We start from the raw sequence: 13,017 nt of genomic DNA, 5'->3' as shown, positions 1-13,017 counted from the left end.
AATCAAAGCTTCCCTGTGAAAGTGGGCAGTGAGGCTCTGGGTCTTGGTGCCTGAAAGGAGTGAGGTTGAGGCTGCCAGGGGTTCCCCAATGCCTAGAGGAAAGCAGAGGTGAGAGATGCCGTGGGTGAGGGGGCGAGAAAGACGAAAACCCAGAGAGACACAGACGGAGACACAGACGTCATCCTGGGTCGGCAGGACCCGGCTGTGCTGCAGACAGAGCCACCCCGGATCACCCATGACAATGACCAATCCATTCTCTTTTGGTTTGGGCCCGAGTAAGTTGGGTTTCTGTCAGCTGGAGTTGAGAGTCCCACCTAATATCCTCACCACACCTGAACAGTAAAACCTGAGCCCTTGCACTTGGTACTTGTGACCTTCACAATGTGCAACCTGCTTCCCTTTCTGGCCTTGGGCTGCCTTTGCCCGTCCAGCACCTTACCATTTACGAAGGATTTTCACAAGTGTGATCGGAGGCGATCCTGACCGCAACCCAGGTGTTGGATAAGGAAGCTGAAGCTTCAGGGTTAAGTGCTGTATCCAGAGTCACAGAGGCATAATGTGGACGAATTCCAGCCTAGTTGTCTCTGACCACAGCCAGTCTCCCAGCCACAGCAGCCAGCCTCCCTCTCCCCTCCTAAGCCCTCCCTCCCACCTCGTCTAGGACAGACCGCTCCTAAACCCCACACTCGGATGTCTCCACAGTGCAGTGGCTGTGGTGCCCCCGCCTCCTCTGCTGACCTCTGTCCTTCACAGCTCAGTGTGTGTCCGCCTCCCCTCCCCCTCCTCTGAGCCTGCAGTCTGCACCAGTCATGTGGCGTTTGTGCTTCCGATGCTGTGGGCGGGGTTGCTGTATCCCCACCTTGGTCCCCAACACACAGAGTCAGGGCTAAAGGCAGGAGCCTGTCCCATGCGGCTCTAGGTGTGCCTTTTGAATACTGAGGGGGCAGAAACCACAGGATGTGACAATGGATGAGATTTCGGAAGTGAGGACGGGAGAGGAGAGTCAAATACGGCGACCGCCTTGGTTTGTTTCTGGCTTGGGTGTATCATTAACTAAACTCAGAAACGTGAGAGGACGCCCGGGTTACCCAGAAGAGACCAGGGAGGGGAGGTCTCAAGGCCCCTGGGGATACAGCACCGAAGGTCCAGAGAGGACGGGGCTGGAGGAAGAGGTTCAGGAGGCTCTGAGGTAAAGGTGGAGGCTGAGCCCCTTGGGAGTCGATGCGTTCACCCGAGAGGAACTCATTCATGTGGGAGAGAAGATGATCAAGGACAGAACCCCAACATTTGCGGGACTGGCAGAGGAGGGGGGCTAGGTGGCGGGAGCGCAGTGGGGAGAGAAGAGGAGGAGGGTCAGTGAAGAAGACAGAACAAGGAGAGTGCTTTGTGAAAGCTACATGAGAAGGTGCTTTAATAAAGGACTGCTCCAAAGTGGCAAGTGATTTCAGAGGTCCATGGGAAGAAGACTTCTTTCCAGAAGGAAGGTGCCCCCCTGGACAGTCAGCTCAGGGGTCACCGAGTAGTGTCCACGGATTGGTGGTGCTGACGTGTGACAGCAGTGGGCCAAGGGGCAAGCGATGGCGGGGACGCCGAGAAAGCAAGTGCAGACAGCTCAGCCAAAAGCCCAGCGAATGTGGGCTTAACAGAGAGGAGGAAGATACGCTGAAAACCACGTGACATCACTGAAAGACATTAAAGACCTAAATAAACAGAATGACGTTCATGTTCGTGGATTAGAAGACTTCGTGTTGTGAAAATAGCAATACTCCTCAAATTCCTCAATGCAGGCCCTACTGAAATCCCACCCAAAAGCTGCCTTTTTTGCAGAAATTGACCAGCGGATCCAAAAACTCACATGGAAAAAGGCAAGGAATCTAAGTAGCTAAAACAAAATTGAAAAAGAACAAGTTGGAGGATTCACAATTCCTAATTGCAAAACTTACTACAAGGCTACAGTCATCAAGACTGTTTGGTAGTGGCATAAGGATAGACCTATAGATCACTGAAATAGATTCGACAGTCTAGAAATAAACCCATAGATTTATGATCAGTCGCTTTTTGACAAAGGTACCAAGACCATTCAGTGGGTTTGGTCTTGAATATTCTCTTCTACAAATGGTGCTAGGAAACTGGATACCCACATGCAAAAGAATGAAGTTGGTCCCTTACTACATACCATAGACAAATATTAACTCAAATGGATCAACGACCTAAATATAAAAGCTAAAGCTATGAAACTCTTAAAAGAAAACATAGGGGTAAATCTTCACAACCTTGGATTTGGCCATGGTTTCTTTGATATGACACCAGTAGCATAAGCAACAAAAGAAAAGATAGGCAAATATGGACTTCATCAAAAATTTTGTGCTTCAAATGACACCATCAAGAAAGTGCAAAACCAATCTACAGAATGGGAGAAAATTTTTGTAAACCATAAATCTGATATGGGACTAGTTCCAGAATATATAAAGAACACTTTCAATTCAACAATGAAAGGACGAATGATCTAATTAAAAAATGGTCAAAGGATCTAAGTAGACATTGCTCCAAAGAAGATATACAAGTGGCTAGTAAGCACATGAAAAGATGCTTGACTTCAGCTGTCCTCAGGGAAAGACAAATCAAAACCACAATGAGATACCAGTTCACACCCACTAGAATAGCTATAAAACCACTACTAGTATGACTACTACTACTACTACTACTACTACCGCTACAACCCCAAAATAACAAGTGCTGGCGAAGACGTGGAGAAATCAGAACCCTCGCACATGGCTGGTGGCATGTAAAATGGTGCAGCTGCTGTGGAAAACAGTATGACTGCTCCTCAGGAAATGACATGTGGAGTTACCACGTGACCCAGCAATTCCATTCCTAGGTATATACCCAAAAGAACTGAAAACAGGTGTTCAAACAAAAAATATACACAAATGTTCACAGTAGCATTATCCATAATAACCAAGAAGTGGAAACAAAGCAAATGTCTACCACCTAATGAATGGATAAACAAAAGGTGGTGTATACATAAAATCGTATGTTATTCAGCCATAAGAAGGAATCAAGTATTGATACACGGTACAACATGGATGAACCTTGAAAACATTATGCTAAAGTGAAAAAAGCCAGAGACAAAAGGCCACATATTGTATGATTCCATTTATGTGAAACGTCCAGCACAGATAAATCCATAGAGGTGGAAAGGAGATTGGCGGCTGTCAGGGACTGAGAGAAGAGAGTGGAGTGTGATTGCTGATGCGTATGGCCTTTCTTTCTGGGGTAATCAAAATATTCTTTTTTTTTTTTTTTTAAAACTAATAGCTACTTTATTTATTTATTTATTTATTTATTTATAGCTGTGTTGGGTCTTCGTTTCGTGCGAGGGCTTTCTCCAGTTGCGGCAAGCGGGGGCCACGCTTCATCGTGGTGCGGGGGCCACTCTTCATTGCGGTGCGCGGGCCTCTCACCATCGTGGCCCCTCCCGCTGCGGGGCACAGGCTCCAGACGCGCAGGCTCAGTAGTTGTGGCTCACGGGCCCAGTTGCTCTGTGGCATGTGGGATCTTCCCAGACCAGGGCTCGAACCCGTGTCCCCTGCATTGGCAGGCAGATTCTCAACCACTGCGCCACCAGGGAAGCCCTCAAAATATTCTTGAGTTAGATACGGTGATGGTTGTACGACCTGCGAACATGCTTTTTTTTTAAAAAAAAAACCATTTAATTATGTAACTTAAAAGAGTGATATTCACAGTATGTGAATTATGTCTCGTTTTTTTAAAGGAGGAGGAATATATGAAGACATCCTCTTGTACAAGTTGTTAACTCTCCTGGAAGGATAACGAGGAAATTGACAACAGTGAAGGGACCAGGAATGGGGCAGGGGGAGAGGATGGGAGGGAGGGCACTTGTACATCAATTCTGAGTCATGGGAATGGATTACATTTTTCAAGAAGTAAATAAATAGAACAAAATAAATGGCTGTGGGTGAAACGAGGAGGCAGGATCGAAGGAGTCTTTTTTAGGAGGGAGAGACTGGGCCATGTTTGGAGGCAGAAGGGGAGAAGAAGCCTGTGTGTCACAAACAGAGGACGCTGGTGAACCGCTGAGGCCCGGATCGACAGCACAGAAAGGGGCAAGGGGTGGGCATTTCCCCCACCCCTAACTCCTGCCCCGAGGACCCTGGGGAGGAGGTGAGGGGGGCAAAGATACAGAAGTAGGGGTGAGGGGAAAGGGGGGTCTTATTTCATGCCCAGTGACGTTTCTTCGCTCTGTGGAGGAAGAGGCCAGGTCACTGGGCCTGGAGATGGGAGAAGGGGGTGCTTGGAGGGGAAGAAGGGGCATAAGCATCAAGGGCAAGTTTAGGAAGGGCTCCCTCATGGAATCCAAAAAGGAACCAGTGACGCAGGAAAGGGCTGCTGAGTAATTCTGAGGTTGGAAATCCACCTCGGTGATTTTCACATCCATTCCATGGAGCCTGAGTAAGGCTCTTTGTGTGCCGGGGACACTGTGCTATTGATGGCGGGCAGCTATCGGCCGTGGCCAAGCAGGGGTCAGCCCACCTAGGCGTCTGCTTTAGACTCCAAACGCCACCGCACGGGGAGTGGGGCAAGTGGGCCTTGCAGGGGTTTAGGAGAAGCGGGGGTGGAGGCGCCAGCCCTAGCAGAGGGGCACAGCATGGGTGGTGCCCGGGGAGTGACCCTTGGGCTGGGGAGCCACGCCATCTCCGGGGTGGGGACTGAACTGGGTAGTTCAGAGGGGCTGACATCGTCGTGACCTTCAGTCCTCCTAGTCAACTGCACATTTTCCAACAACTATTCACAATTAAGTTGGAAACCCTCACTGCATTTCCAGCCAACTAGTTGTTGTCTGCTGTTGGCTCCTAGGGCTCCCCTGACACCGAAGATGCCATCGGGTTTGGCTTTCACAACCACCACGGAGGGAGGTAGCCCTGTTGTTAAGGTGTCCGTGTGCCCACGGCCCTTCTCTGGGTCGATGATCGTCTCCAGATCTGCAGCCTGCAGACCTGCCTGGGGTTCTGGGGTCCCACGGCCCCCACTTGCCCCACCAGCGCTTGCCCTGCCCTCTTTAGCAGTCGCTGCCGCCCATGGCTCATGCTGAGTTCACAGTCTTTTTGTCTGACCTGGGTTCGTCTTTTTTTTCCATCAAGGGCCCTTGAACCAGATCTCCTCAACACAGCCAGCCAAGGCAGACCTCATTTCAAGCCACCTATTCTGCATTATCTTTCTGACTTGTCCATAAGGATTTCATGAGGTATGTGAACATAGCTCATAAGTGAGCTCCATTTATTCCTTCAACAAACCGGGGCTCCTGTCTCTCTGACTGTGCAGGGGAATGGAGGACCACAGTCAGGTGACATCCCGTCCCTGTCCTGGAGGAGCTCACAGCCTTGGGGAAGTCAGGCCAGACCATCCAGTTACTGTGGGGTGTTGGGAACCAAGGGCCTGGGCATCTCAGAGGCAGCTATGTCAGGGTGGTCAGGGAAGGCTGCCTGGAGGAGGGGGACGTTTAAGTTTTTTTTTCTTTCCAGGTTTATGCATGCATTTATAACTATCTTATACGTGTGGTTTTTGTATAAAGAAATTAAAATAATTTTTTAAAATATGAGAAATGTTTTAATACCAAGAAAAGAGGAAGCTTTATGATTTTATTTGCCAGACTGGGGGCAGAGAAGTTCACTTTTGTGCTGAATGGCCCCTTTCCCACGATTGCTGGGATGACTGACGGTTTGCTGGGGACACGTGTCCTGCCTCTTTGTGAGCCCTGGAGGCTTCCACTCAGGATCCTGTCTTAAGTTAAGCTTTGGAAGAGGAATGGAAATGTGGTCTGGTCTGAGAGCAACACATGGGGAGGTACAAGGGGTGGAATGGTGTGAACGTTTAGGAACCGCAGGTGGCTCAGCGTGGCTGGAAGGCAGGGAGCCTGGCAGGGAATGGCTGGAGACAGGCCAGGCCTCCTACGCTAAATTAGAGCTTGAACTTTATCTCAAAGGCTACTGGGAGCAACTGAAGCATTTAAGCCAGAGCAGGATGGGGCTAGCAGGTGGAGGAGGGATGGAGTCTAGGACTGGGGAGGCTCAGGGGAAAGGTGTCCAGTGATCAAGGAGAGAGGTCGTTACATCTGATCCAGGAAGGGCAGAGAGATGGAGAGTTAGGGGCTGATACAAGGGACACTACGGAGGCAAAACCCTCAGCTTTGGGATGAGGCTGAGCGGGAGGAGGGAGGGCAGCAGGGCCCCTGAGGGTCTGGCTCAGGGCTGGGGCGGTGGGGGGGGCAGCAGCGTGAGGGAAATGACTTTCACTGCCTTGGGTGAGGGTGTGGAGATATACTCTGTACGTGCGGAGGTCTCATGAGTCACGCAGGAGTCCCTCCAGCACAAGCCACAGCAGCATGAGTTTGGCAAGCCTGTTCCTGATGAACAGATGATGACGCTGGCATATCTCCGCTTACTTATCCATCTCGCAATTTACCTCAAGAGGTTCTCAGAAAGCAGCTTAGATTTTGCATCGGGAATTTGGATTCAGGTTCCACTGGCATCCAGTGAGCACCCGTCACAGTCGCTGCACAAACACCGAGTCACTAGGCAGGAGAAAGTGTGGGGCTCTTTCTGGGGCCATGGGACCCTTTTTCTGGAGTCCATCTTTTCCAAAGTGGCCGTTTGTCTGGAGTCTGTCTCCTGGTGCTGTTCTTACTTCCTGACGTTTCTCAGAGAGCAGCCACAGTGGCCCCGCCCCCCACCCCCCAAGTCAATTCCCGTCTTGGATGGTGAATTTTCTGGGTCTGACATTGCTTCTCCCTAGAAGGGCGTTTCTCCTGTCTGAGTGGTCGGTGAGGACGAGCTCAGCAGGAGGGAGCCAGTAGAGGGAGCAGGACGGGGACACAGAGATCTGACTCAAGTCCTGCTCCACCTGCAGCTGTGCTTTTAGTGTGAAGGGTTGTGAATTAAGAAAATCACATTTGTAAGAAAGATAACGTATTTTTTGGTTCATTACAATATTTATATCATATCACCTTATTATCTATCTTCTGGCATTTCCACCTCTTTCTAGAATGTTTGCCTCCTAGGCCAAAAACACGAGTGCCGTGTGTGCAAACGCAAACACACAGGCTTTTTTGCTAAACTGATGCTTTGGATTAAGTCTGACTCCTCACTGTTACGATGTCATTATCATGACTGGGTTGACCAAAGCGATTAGAGAGGTCAAGGTAAGCTTCTTAATGAGGTCAGGAGAGAAGGAGCCAAGTAAAGAGGCCAGCCCTTCCCTGCAGCCAGCCTGGCTCTTGAGCCCGAGAGAGAACAGAAGTCTCCAGGATTGCTGTTCACCTGGGGAGGAGTCTGCAGGGCTCCCCAAGGCCCAAAGGAGGGTGTGATTTCTCAGCCCGACACAAACACAGCTCTCCGTGATCCATCCCGTCTGTCTGCCCAAGTGACATCCACGCAAAGACTTATTTTCGCAAATGTGCAGATGCACAGGTGGGTCACCTCCGGGCCTCTGCTCCTGCCACGCTCTCTGCCTGCCTGCAGCGGGCCCTTCAGGCTCCTCCTTTGTCACAAGTCACCTGCCTGCAGAGCCTCTCCGCCTCTCCAGCTGTGCTGAGGACTGACCATGCTTGCTGCCTTTTCCTCTTGGAGGACAGGGGCCCAGCAGTCGGGCCCCAATGCCCAGCCAGACCAGTCTTATGGAGCGACCATGTGAAGCAGCTGGGTCGAGAGAGAGGCCGAGAGCCGTCCCAACAGGTCTCCACCCCATCCAGGGCCCTTCCAGCCCCCCAGCCCAGGGCACTTGCTGCTGCGGCCCAGGCGGGCTGGCCCCGAAGCATAGAGCAGGTTTTGTCGCCACCTATTGCCCGGTTTGCTCAGCAAAAGTCAGCCAGGGCCTCAGGCCTTGTCTCGAGGGAAAAGAGCCCAAACCCTCTTTAGAAGACAGCAACCGGCCTGGGGGGCGAGTGGGGAGAGGTCCCTGAGCACCTCACAGAAAGGGCCCCCCTCCACGCTAGAAGCGCTCCAGCTCGGCCCTAACTGCGTGACCCGGGCCAAGACCTTCCACCCTAGGCCGCAGCCATGGCTCTCAAGTGAGATGGGAAGTTGTCGGTGAGGGTCCAGGAGGGGACAGCAAGGCTCGCAGAGGAGGGCTGAGCACCGCGGCTGGGTGGGGACGACCAAGCCCTCCGGGAGCCAGAGGCCTGTCCAAACCAGGCCCGCTGCAGGCTGTGAGGCAGGAGAGGCAGCGATTTACATCCCGGCTCTAACGGGGAAGAGCCCGGAGGCCCTGGGGCAGTGTCTTACTCTCTCGAGGCCAGCTTGTTCCTTCCCTGGTAAGTGCAGGGCCACTGCTCACCTCCCAGAATTGTGGCAAGAACGAGCAGCAGCGATGCTGTGAGGGCCCCGGGCTGCCCCTCAGGTGGCAGCTGTCATCACCCAGCACCACACTGTCCAAGACACCACGGGGAGGCTGGCTTTATAACACCTCAGACACACACGTTTTGCAAGACCCGAGGTGCACAAGAGTGCAGGAGGACTGGCTGGCTCCCAGGTCTCCAATTAACTGTCTTGAAACAGCTCCCCAGAGACGGGGGCAGATTTCAAGGGAACCCCAACCCAAATGCACACGCGTTTCCCCTTAGGTCAATCAAAGAGAATTGCTCTGGCTCCAACAAACAAACCCAACTCCACTCACTGATCCAACTGGTCTCAACGAATGGCTGTCCCTCTACCCTCCCTACTGACTTTATAAGTTTAAGTGAATTCACACAATTTACACTGGATCTTGCAAGGACAAGGAAGTCTTTTATTTGCTTACAACAAAAACATCTGTAACATAATTCTCTCTCCTCAAAACTGAGAGCCCTACAAAAATACACAAAGCCATCTCTATTTGTATTTACCCAGAGACATGAGCAGCCGGAAGGGGGTTGGGACTGGAGGAAAACCAAGGACTAATTCTATTTGAAAAAAACAAGAAACTGCCTTTAAAAAATAGCATTTTTCTACTTGTCAGTAGCTACCCTTTTCCCTCCTCTGTATGAAAACGTGAAACAGAAAACAGCACCTGTGCAAACACCTCAGCAGCAGTGTCAGAGATGAGGCAGTGGCCTTGGGCTGCAGAATCCCAGCCCCTCTTCCAAGCAGGTAACCACCACGCAGTCTGCTCTGGGGAGTTCCTTCCAGAAAGCTCCCACCCCACCCCCCATAACGATGGAGAACTGGGCAGCCTCGCTTCTCTTGCTTGTAGTTAGCTGAGGAATCTAGGAATCAAACACAGCAGTTAGAAACACAACGGGACTCAGACGTCCCAGAGGGGCGCCAAAGCCAGTCCCGGGTCTGCGGTCAGGGACAGACTCCATCGCTGCAAGGCCCCTAGCGGGTGGGTCCGGGGAAATGGTGACCGATGAATACGGTGGCTTTGAAACTTCAAATCAAGAACACAGTCTCAGAAAACCAGACTAGAAGGGACCCTGAGACCATCTAGTTCAACTTCATTGTTCAGATGAGGCCCCAGAATAGATGACTAATTCCTGAATGCAGGCAGAGCTTTTATTCATTAGACTTTCTCAACTGTTCCACAAGGACTAACACTTCCTCCACCATTCAAAGACACGAAAAGCACCCCCGAAGAGCCAAACGTACAGCAGCTGCTTTCAATGGGACACACAAAACCCGTGACACACGCCAGACAGCACGAACCACTCGGGATGTGACCAGACAAGAAGCCTGGACAGGCCTCGCCAGGCAGTTCCACAGGACGACTGGCCTCACCACACAGACAGGTAATGTGGGCGCTGACGGAAGAGACACAGTGTGGTACTTTTTCCAGAGCCAAGAGACCCAAGTGGACTATTTCCGGCTCTGTGATCCTGGACAAGTAATACCTCCTGTTCCTCACCTACAAAATATGCCTGATAGTGTGTACTTCACCAGCTGTCACAAGACCAGTGTGACACTGTCTGAAGGCAGGAACACAGTGAAAGCTAATATGACAGCCCATCGATGGCTCTGTGGTGCTGGCTCTGCAGGCACTGCCCCCCCGCCCCTCCCCAGAGCCCAACGCCGGCCCCAGAGCCACGAAAAACGCTGGTTGGTACACAGGGGTGGGTGCAGGCTGATGGGCCATCCCAGCCTGGTGCCCTGGTGTGAGCAGCTGTCTGGGCCATGTGGTGTGTGTCCAGGGGGTGGCGGTCAGAGGAAGAGCACATCCTTCACTCCCATCTTGCTGAACAGCAGTTTCTGAGTCGGGGGAGAGACCTGCCCTGAGACATTCCCCCCAACCCAAGCCCTGGGCAGAAGCAGGTGGGCTCAGTGCAGGCAGGAGGGAAGGCCAGTGCTGCCTCAAGATGGCCACCTTGCTTCTCATTTGAATCTACCATGCAGGGTGCTTTTCTGTGCCTCTACGTGCTGTGGCACTCTGCTGGCTAAGCCTTGTTGGCTGGCCTTTATAACAAATTACAGACAAACATGTCACCAGTGAAATGCAACGGACAAACCTCAAAGTCGCCACCTCCTGGGACTCTCTTTAGTGGGATAAAGCGATGAATAAACCAAAACACAAAACTGCTGTGAAGAAAAATCGGCAGGCTATTGGGATGCAGAATGATGCAGGTTGTTGTTTAACATAAAGTAACAGGAAAGACAAAGACGTCTCTGAGCAGGGGACATTTAAGTAGACTGAGCTCTGAATAGTCAGAAGGGCTTTCCAGGTTGGAGGAATGTCGATGCAAAGGCCCAGAGTCAAGAACACGATTGGAGTGTGTGAGAGGCACCAGGAAGCCAGTGTGGCCAGGGTGGACCGAACACAGGGAAGAAAGACAGGAAGGGGCCCCGTCACACGGGCCACAGAGGCATTAAAAGGCAAGTCACTGGAGCTTCTGAACAGAGAAATGACTTTTAAAAAAGATGATTCTGGCTGCTCCGTGGAAGAGACTGCGGGGCTTAAGAACCATGGCAGGAAGAGCAACCCCTTCGCCTGGGCCAGTGCTCACACTGCCCTGCCCGACAAGCCAGGGTGAGGTCGTGACGTGGTGCCCGTTTCCTAGTCCAGGCACTCGAAAGCTGGCAGCTTCACTCTTCATTTTGCAGCACCTCACTTCCCACTCGTTTCCCATTTATTCCTCTGCAAACCCACGCTGCCAATAAGTCCAACTATTCTAAGACCAGCACACTGGAGAGGCCACTGTGGGCTCCAGCTGACAGTTCTCTCACACGCTTGCCTAGAAGGAGGGCCACCCCAGCCGCTGAACTGGAGGCATCTGCTGTGCTGTCAGCATCCAGGAGAGGAGGGGATCGGGCGGAGCCAGAGCATCGAGACGGGGCCACGGCCACACCGGACGCAGACGCACGGGAGGGCAAACACATCAGACGCACTTTCCTGTCCCATCCCACGCAAAGTCATGGAGAAACAATGGGGTCTTGTGATGATCTGTGATGCAATCACACTGAGAAATGTCCAGCCTTGGGGCCAAAACCAACCTGACACGCCCTCTGATCACCTGTAACTGCCGTCCAGCTTGAGTTCCAACAGCAGTTGAAGTGCTCAGGCCCAGAACCTACTGATGAACCAAGACAGAGCTCCAGCCACAGAGTCAGTAAGGAGAGAGGGCGGCCCATGGGACCACTGACTAATTCCACTACTACATGCCAACTCCGTTATACAAACATACAGACTCATTCTAGTATTAATGTGAAGAATGAATTTACCCTATATAGGTTTAAACTCTTTGATCAGGCTATTACAAATGGCTTTTTAAGTCAATAAGCAGAAGGTTTGGGTACAACTGTTTAGACATTTGATTAAAAATAAAGTTAGAGGGCTTCCCTGGTGGCGCAGTGGTTGAGAATCTGCCTGCTAATGCAGGGGACACGGGTTCGAGCCCTGGTCTGGGAAGATCCCACATGCCACGGAGCAGCTGGGCCCGTGAGCCACAATTGCTGAGCCTGCGCGTCTGGAGCCTGTGCCCCACAACGGGAGGGGCCGCGATGGAGAAAGGCCCGCGCACCGCGATGAAGAGCGGTCCCCGCACCGCGATGAAGAGTGGCCCCCGCTTGCCGCAACTGGAGAAAGCCCTCGCACGAACCGAAGACCCAATACAGACAAAAATAAATAAATAAATTAATTAATTAAAAAGAAAATCCTTAAAAAAAAAAATAAAAAAATAAAGTTAGAGGGACTTCCCTGGCAGTCCAGTGGTTAAGACTTCACCTTCCAATGCAGGGGGTGCGGGTTTGATTCCTGGTTGGGGAGCTAAGATCCCACATGCCTCAGGGCCAAAAAGCCAAAACATAAAACAGAAGTAATATTGTAACAAATTCAATAAGGGCTTTAAAAATGGAAAAAGAAATAAATAAATAAAGTTAGATCCCTACTTCAAATTAAGGATGTAAATAAACTGCTGATATCATAAAGATTTAAACATAGTAAGTAAAACTATAGAAGTATTAGACAGAAACAAGACATTACTTCTAAGTTAAGTAGTGGAAATGCAAATAAATGAGATGCTGAACTTTACCAGTAATCAATGAAACACATTAAAACATCAAAAAGGTATAATGAGGCCCTTCCCACAGGTATCCTCACTTCCTGAAATCCTTTCAACAGAAACAGAAGTACCAATATCCTAAGCACTTGAATCTGGGAAGAGCTTATTGCCTCTGCCCGCCCAGCTGGGTGCCCCAGGCTATCAACATGGTCTCGCTCAGGTTCCCTCTGCCCCCCTCCTGGAGCTCTTGGGCTCTCCTTTTGCTTTTTTCTCCAAGTCCGACGGGCCCCCCAGACTCCTCCCTCTTGAGCATCAAGCAGCCCGAGGAAAACAGAGAACTCCTGTTAACCTATGAAGAACAAATTTAGTTTCCTTTTGCCTCAAATTCTCCTACTGAGTTTAAAAGTCTTTCATTACAAAATGTCCTATGAATGCATTTGCTTAGGGAAGGAACATGCTCTTTTGTGTTAGAGGAACTCTGCCGCTCTTCCAAAGCAACCAATTAAAATTGCACAATATTTCTGGACTTCCTT

Source organism: Balaenoptera acutorostrata, chromosome 15, assembly GCF_949987535.1.
Source record: "Balaenoptera acutorostrata chromosome 15, mBalAcu1.1, whole genome shotgun sequence".
In the NCBI taxonomy this organism is placed as follows: Eukaryota; Metazoa; Chordata; class Mammalia; order Artiodactyla; family Balaenopteridae; genus Balaenoptera; species Balaenoptera acutorostrata.
The sequence above is the reverse complement of the archived record's forward strand: the minus strand, read 5'-3'. Positions refer to the sequence as shown.